Source organism: Carettochelys insculpta, chromosome 3 (genome assembly GCF_033958435.1).
Source record: "Carettochelys insculpta isolate YL-2023 chromosome 3, ASM3395843v1, whole genome shotgun sequence".
Lineage (NCBI taxonomy): Eukaryota > Metazoa > Chordata > Testudines > Carettochelyidae > Carettochelys > Carettochelys insculpta.
This window is the reverse complement of record NC_134139.1, coordinates 126712004-126719766: the sequence shown is the minus strand read 5'-3', so window position 1 is coordinate 126719766 and position 7763 is coordinate 126712004. Positions and strand designations below refer to the sequence as shown.

The window sequence follows — 7763 nt, the reverse complement described above, 5'->3', positions numbered from 1 at the left end:
TGGAATAAGAAAGGGTCTCTTGTCATTTGGGGCGCGGGGGGGGGGGGGGCGCTCTGAATGTGGCTCAACTCCGCCTCCCGGGCTGCCAACAGAGCCGAATTCACGGGCTGCAAAGCCAGCTCCCTGGCCGCCCTGGATCGCGGGGGCTTTCTGGGCTGAACTCGCCCTCCTTGGGGTCTCAGGCTCCTCGGGTGCATTGTGGATCCCGACGCGCGCGGGTGAGCCGGCGAGCTGGGAAGTTAGAGGAGGAGCGGGGGCTTTTCAACCCTGCCTTGCTCTCCCTTTCCAGGAGCCAGCTGCAGGCGTGTAATTCAAATGTCAAAGTGAAGCGTTACGGGCTGAGCCGCGCATCATTTTGGGGCTTGGCGTCCAGGACTCTCTCTTCCCTCTTTCTCCGCTCTACATGCCTCGCTTCACAGCTGATCCACGCAGCATAGGTGCTGTTGAAAGAGAGCTGCCCGAGGGCTGGTGTTGAGAGCGGACTGTTTATTGTTTGGAGTCTATTCCTGTCTGATAGGAAACTGTGCCAGTCCAGCTGTGTGGGAGAGGTAGCGCTGGAGGCTGTCCCTCCAGCTGTTAAAATGGGAGAGGTTGCACAAAAACACATTTCAGGACTTCTTTTATTATTAGGTCGCAGTTCTAGGTCGGGCTGGTCCTATTTTGCGCCTTTGTTTTCCCTGTCTATTCCCTGACCTGCATTTATTTTATACCTGTGCTATAGTTTCCCCATGAGTCATACGCAACTGCAAGAGTATTACTGGACTTCAGATGAACTTACTTTTTAAACAGGGAATTATAAATTAAAACAATTCAGTGTGTATTATAAAACGGTCATTATTTAAATGATCATTTGATCCTAAAACAGAATGTCACCGGAATATTGCTGTGAAAACGTTGTTACCGATGTCATTCTATACAGAAACACACCTATTGAGATATTTTATAATATGCCATTGGTCTTCATCCAGCATTAAAGAGGAATGCTGCATACATTTCCTCTCCAGCCCCCAAACTGCCCTACGAATTTGACTAAGCATTCTTTAGTGGTTTAGGTGGGAATTCTATTTTCCATGTTGTCTGTGTACTGAGTGTGTCTCACCAGAACGGGAAATATGAACAAGGACAGTATTAATGGTCTTGAACAAAACAAGGGCTAACTGACAATGAAGAGTTGCCACTGATACCCAGAGCTAACCACACTAGATTCCACCCCCAGAGAGCATTATTGTTTCTTTAAGAAATTTGTAATGGTTCCTATTTTTGGATGGGACTTTCTAAAGGTTGTTGCTAATAACAGTAATTGCTCATCACAATCCCATAGTTTTTTGGGGCTGTACAAATCTATCACATTTTAAAGCACCCCTTAATGTGTTATATATGGAGAGCAGATTTTAAGTTTCATAGATTCTAGAATTACAAATTAGCTAATTTTAATCAAAACATGCGAAATGTTATCCTGGCTGGATATAAAGGCTGACTGTGCTGGATCCTCTGGGTTTGTTTTGTTTACTTTGGCTGCAGGCACACTCAGCGGTTTGGGAGATAGTTGTTCTTCTGCAGTATAACAGATGTTTGTCTGAAATGGTGAGGAAGAAACAAAAACAACATTGTGTGAAGGAAAAAATACACACTTTTAAGCTATTGCTTTGGTATTGAGTATTGGAATTAACTTTGGTGTAGAGGGTTTTTCTTTTGTAATCCATGCTGACTGCTTAATGTTACAAACCTCAAGATTTTAACTGTATTAATAATTAAATCACAGGTTGTATGCTGATATGAATGGAATTTAGAACAGATACTTTTTCCTGAGCTGGGATAGGATAAATTTTGGCAGTAGCTTTCACAAAGATCAGATTACCTACTAGTGCAAATTATGCTATTGAGCTAGGAGACCCCATTTTTAGTCAGAGCAGTTGCTTTTTATGATTGTCTAACTATAATCAAAGTAAAAAACAAGATGTTTGCATATTTGTGCTGTTGAGAATGTTAAAAAATGTGGGAGGATACCTTGCCTTTCCTGATATATTTATACAATTAATAAAAATCTGTTCTAATGTTTATTTTTCATAATATGAAGAATACAGTAACATACATTCGTTACACTGTATAAAGTCTGTGCAACAAAATGTCACAGAGAGCACAATGTGCCCTTTTTGTAAGTTCATATCTGTAACGTTCAAACCGACTGTTTCCCTTCATCTGAACTGCTTTCATCTGGACCAGTGTAAAATAAGCTCTGGTAAGTAATCACAGCAGAGTAGAAAGAAAGGAATGTATACAGCAATAGACAGCCTAAGCTGTAAAAACTGTAACCTGAGTACCCGCAGCAGATCAGATATCAAGGCTTCAAGGTAGGGGAAATGAAAGAGATGAAGGGGAGGAAAAGACGAGAGAGGGAATGGAAAAGTCAGCTTGGAAAGTGAAGGAGTAGGAGGAGGGCCCCCCTCGGGGAAATTTGGCTCCAGGATTAGGGAATTTTATCATGGTATACAGTGACCTACTCAGGTTTCAGCCCACATTGGATCACATTGCTTCCTTTTGCTAGCAGAAAGGAAAAAGGACTGAGGGGGGTGGTTTTTTTTCTTTGGGTAATAAAAAGGCCATTGGTACAAGTGTCTATTTTAAGTTCAGAAAATGCTAGGCACTATGAATGAGCAATAAAATTACCTCATCACAAAGACTCCCTTCATGATTTGCTGTTTGACATAGTCACATATTTACTCAAGAATGATCACTAAACCCAAACTGCTCGGTTTTCAGAGGTTGCATCAGTAATGTCACTTTTAACTCAGTTTTAATAAGACTGGAAGCTCATGTTGCTTACTATTTTGTTATGCCAGATATTGAGTTACATTTTTGTTATCCCTAGCCTAATGTACATGACTGTTGTAACAAATTTAAATTTGATACAACATTGTGTGCAAAAAATACATGACTCTGCATAGTTTCCCTCTATTACGTTTCAATTAAAAATATTCGGATAGAAATGTTTTTTCATGTTGACCTTCACAGTCTCTCTCTTTCCCCTTATTTATTTTTGTCTTTATTTCTTCTCCTTTTTCCCCTCACATTATGTTTTCTACTTGTCTTCAGAAATGGGTGTTCATATGCCAGTTAAAAAAAATAACAAATTGTTATTCTGAAACTAAGTCTGTGTAATTTATCACTTTAGTACTTTTTAGTGACTATTATGAATAATACAACATACATTTATATTCTTGAATAGAATACAATCAAAGCAATCTGACACCTTTCAAAATTGTTGTTACAGCCTAATCAATACAGTAGTCTCTAAAGACTACCTAAAGCTCTATACCATTCTATCCATACTTACTTTCATGTGCTATTCTCCTGGGGGTTGCAGAAAAACTTAAGAATGTGAAAAAGGTGACTTTAACTGATTCAAGCAAATTTAACGGAATATATTTCATGTGATTGCCTCAAGCATAGTGTGCTAGAAACTCTGGTAAACAAACAAGACTTAATTTATCTACCTGTTTAGATTCTTAGTCATTTGCAAAATTAGTGATTAATCTGTGTTATAATTTCACACAGCTGCCTCCTTGTGCCCTAAGAGTTTATCTATAAATATTCTCAATATGTGATTTTTATATCTAAAATTGAGATTCATTCCTGATGCCTGGAGTTTAAAACACACTCATGTATTATAGTAACAGAGAGAAAACCGTGCTAGTCTTCCAAAAAAAAGCAGTCAAGTAGCATTTTAAAGACTAACAAAATAATTTATTAGGAGAGCTTTCGTGGCTATGGTCTGAAGAAGTGGGTCTGTCCCACGAAAGCTCACCTAATAAATTATTTTGTTAGTCTTTAAAGTGCTACTTGACTACTTTTTTGTTTTCATATATTATAGTTTAATAGTAAACTCATCAAAATTGAGTCTTCAATTTAGTGTTTTAATATTCCCTGTTTGGTATTTTGAAAGGACCACTATCAAAATATAACGGTCACTGCAACGCTGACTGCATTTGAAATGAGCCAGATAGTGTAAATATTAAAAAGGTTCCAGAGAAACTACTCCTTTCCCTTCTGAAAAGCAAAAATGTGTTTGTAAAAGTGAAAGCATTCAGCGTTTATCAGTTGTACTGTTTCAGGGCGCTACATGTAGAATCTCTGTAAATCCAGAACACACTCATCCAGCAACATCCATAATCTGGGATGATTTTAGTTAGCGGGACAACCACTTAACGATGGGTGTGGCCAAGTTTCCTGTAGTCTCATAAAGTTTGTTTGCAGCCATCAGTCCTGGCTCTGTGTTCTGTGCTGTTGCTACGTTGTCCTCTAAGAGCCCAGTAAGTGGTGGAAGTGTTGGTAATGTGCTAAAATATATTGACCTCATCTCATTCAATAAATTCTCTCATCTGGTATTGGTCAGGTTTCAAAGGTGCTGGATGAGAGAGGTTCAACTTGTTCAACTATACTATTTTCATGGAAGTAGATCTATGAGATATTTACAGGGCAGATTTTATCATCTGCATGAGAGACTTGCTCCTGTCCTCTTTAGTGGAGTAACAAGTCTGTGTATTAACTGTTTATACAACTGAGGGAGCTAAATCCACCTTTCAGCATTAATAAAAGGGGTGGCTGGGTGAGAAAGAAGGAAATGAAAGAAGGGCCAGGAAAATTTATTTATTGACAGTATCACAGTCTATGCATAAAATCCAAAATTGTGTCAACGTAAATGAGCAGAGAAAGTGTGGAGTGGGAAAAAAGTGATCAAATTCATGTTGCGAATATGCCCACATTTTAATGCTGTTTCTGTACCTGAGATGAATTCTCAGTGTCTTGCACCTGGTGGGTCACTCATGCAGGGGTATGGAATGGAGCCACTCTGCTTCCTCCAAAATCTGAAATCACTCCTCAGCAGTAAAACCTAGAAGAAAATTAGTCTGACAGACTCTTTCTCTTTTGTGTTTCCTGTCTCTGTCTTTGCCAGGCCTGTCCCTGGAATAAGGGTCAGAGGGGAGAGAATAGGGAAGATAAATGAAGGGAAAACACCATTTTGTTTTAAAATATATCCATCAGTAAAAATTTGGGAAAAATACTCTGTCAAATAGGGTCAAACTGAAGGTATATGATTACAATGAAATGAATCCTGTAAAGGTAATCAGTGTTAATGGAGACAAGATTTCTTTTGCTTCATATCATCAGTCTCATAAAAGAAGGCACAGTCAGAAGCCCAAAAATTTTCCCCTCCCTCTGAATGAGAAGTAAATTCATGTCAAATTACAATCGAGCAAAATGATACAATTTTTTAGAGAGAGAGAGAGCGAGAGAGAGGAGAGTGTACAAGAATTGATCCTGTTAGAACATGGAATCAAATCACATGGCCGAATTACAATATATTGTTTGGGACTGATAGGGGCAAATAAATATCGTAAGCTATTGTTATTACCTATCCAAGGGTCCCTGGAGTACTACAGTATTTTAAGGACATTTTCTTTGGCAAAGATGAGTCTGTTGCAAACCATAGTAAATTATGGCAATTAAACAGATGTTAGTATGCAGCTGCATACCTGCATTGCAAGCTATCATATTTCAGGACATTTCACTTTAGCAATTCTGTGGGTTAACTGACTCTTTCAATGCACTAGAAAGCACAGCTGAAGATTATCATTAACTTGGGATAATAAATGTATAGTGTTGGCCAACACACGCCCAAGAATTATCCGATGGTCTGAGTATGGAAGATAGGGAGTCAGGAGTTCTTAGTTCTTACTGTCAGCTGTGTCATTGATTTATTGCGTGATCATGGGTATTAGTCAGCCTTTCTGTACCTCAGTTTACCTCTGTGTGAAATGAATATTATCATTAATTGCTGTCTTGTAGGGCTTTTGTGATGTTTAAGGACGCAATCTTGAAATCAAATCTACAAGCACAGTGATCTGCAGAAGTACAGTGGGGTTCAATAGAGCTCTACATTGTTTTTGTGGTCTGTGTGAATATTGCATAATAGGGACTCAATTGATTAATGGATGACATTCTGTTATAGAGGATCAGATGTGGGCCTCTAGATGCTGGTCCCTCCATGGGACCATACAGTTGGGCTTACTGGCAGAGCAGCTAAACAACAATACAAAGTGCTGGAGTCTAAACGTCTCATGTTCCACGCCCCAATCCCTACACACACTAGAAGGTAATTGTGTGGTCCATAGACTGAAATAACAACCCCTTTTATCTCTACCATCTATTCCCCACCAAACTGCATCAGGATAAAATCTAACTACATAGCCTTTATTCCGGCAAACTGACTTTCACCATAATATTTAGACTATCTCTTTGAGAACCTCTGATGGACCTGTTACAGGAGTGCAGAGCATTATCATTTAAACACTACAGGCCAAAGAGACCCACCACCCAAGCCCATATTGTTGTGATTTTTCAATGCATAAGGATATAAGAATGGCCATACTGGGTCAAACCAAAGGTCCACCTAGCCCAGTATCTTGTCTTCTGTCAGTGGCCAATGCCAGGTTCTTTAGAGGGAATAAGTAGACCAGGCAGTTATTAAGTGATCCCCTGTCATCCACTTCCAGTTTCTGGCAATCAAGTCTACCCAGATCATGTGCTTGCGTGCTGTTTTAGCTAATAGCTGTTAGTGGCCCTGTCCTCCATAAACTTATCTAGCTATTTCATGAAATGTGTTATAGCTTTAGTCTTCTTGACATCTCCTGGGAACAGATTCCACAGGTTGACTGTCCATTGTGCAAATACTTCCTTTTGTTTTTGTTTTTTCTGTTTGTTTTTAAACCTACTGCCTATTTCATTGGGTGATCTCCGGTTCTTGTGTTGTGTGAAGAACTAAATAACACTTTGGCTGTGGCCACATTAGCTCCTCCTTTTGGAGGGGCTATGGTAATGTGGCACTTTGGGATATGCTAATGAGGCACTGCTATGAATATGCAGCACCTCATTAGCATAGTTGCAGCCATGTGCACTTTGAAACTGCTGGTTTCGAAATGCAGCTGCCCGTGTAACCAGGGGGCCTTTCAAAACAGACCCCTGATTTTGAAAGTTGCTTATTCCCAAAACCAGATGGGAAGAAGGGAATTTCGAAATTGGGGGTCATTTCGAAAGGCCTTCCGGCTACAAGGGCAGCTGCGTTACGAAACCAACAGTTTCGAAGCTTGCGCAGCTGCCATTATGCTAATAAGGCACTGCATATTCATGTGAGCACCTCATTAGAATATCTCAAAGTGCCACATTACCATAGCCCCTCTGAAAGGAGGGGCTAGTGTGGCCACAGCCATCCTTATTTACTCTCTCTACACACCAGTCACAATTTTCATAGACTTCTATCATATCCTTTCTTAGTTCTCTTTTGCAAGCTGAAAGTCCTGGCCTTTTTAATCTTTCTTCATTAATTTGTTCCCTTAATAATGGTTGGTAACCTTCCCTTTTCCAATTCTAATATATATTTAATGAGATGAGATGACCGAAACTGCATGCAGTGCTCAAGGTGAATTTGTATACCATGAATTTATATATTGGCATTATGATATTTTCTCTTTTATTAGCTATCCTTTTCCTAATGGATAACAATTCCTAACAATTTGTTGGTGCTTTTGGTTACTACTGCATATTGCATGGATGTTTTCAGAGAGCTATCCACAGTGATTCCAAGATCTCTTTTTTGAGTGATAACAAATAATTTAGATCCCAGAGTTTTGTATGCGTAGTTGGGATTATGCTTTCCATAGTGTATAACATTGCATTGATCAGCATTGAATTACATATGCCCTTTT

At 39.4% G+C, this 7763-nt stretch overlaps 1 protein-coding gene across 2 annotated transcripts in view; it reads left to right on the top strand.

The window, feature by feature from the left end:
• Nucleotides 1–7763, top strand: part of SOBP (sine oculis binding protein homolog) — a 156808-nt gene that overhangs the window by 608 nt on the left and 148437 nt on the right. The gene's annotated exons all lie outside the window — the stretch shown is intronic.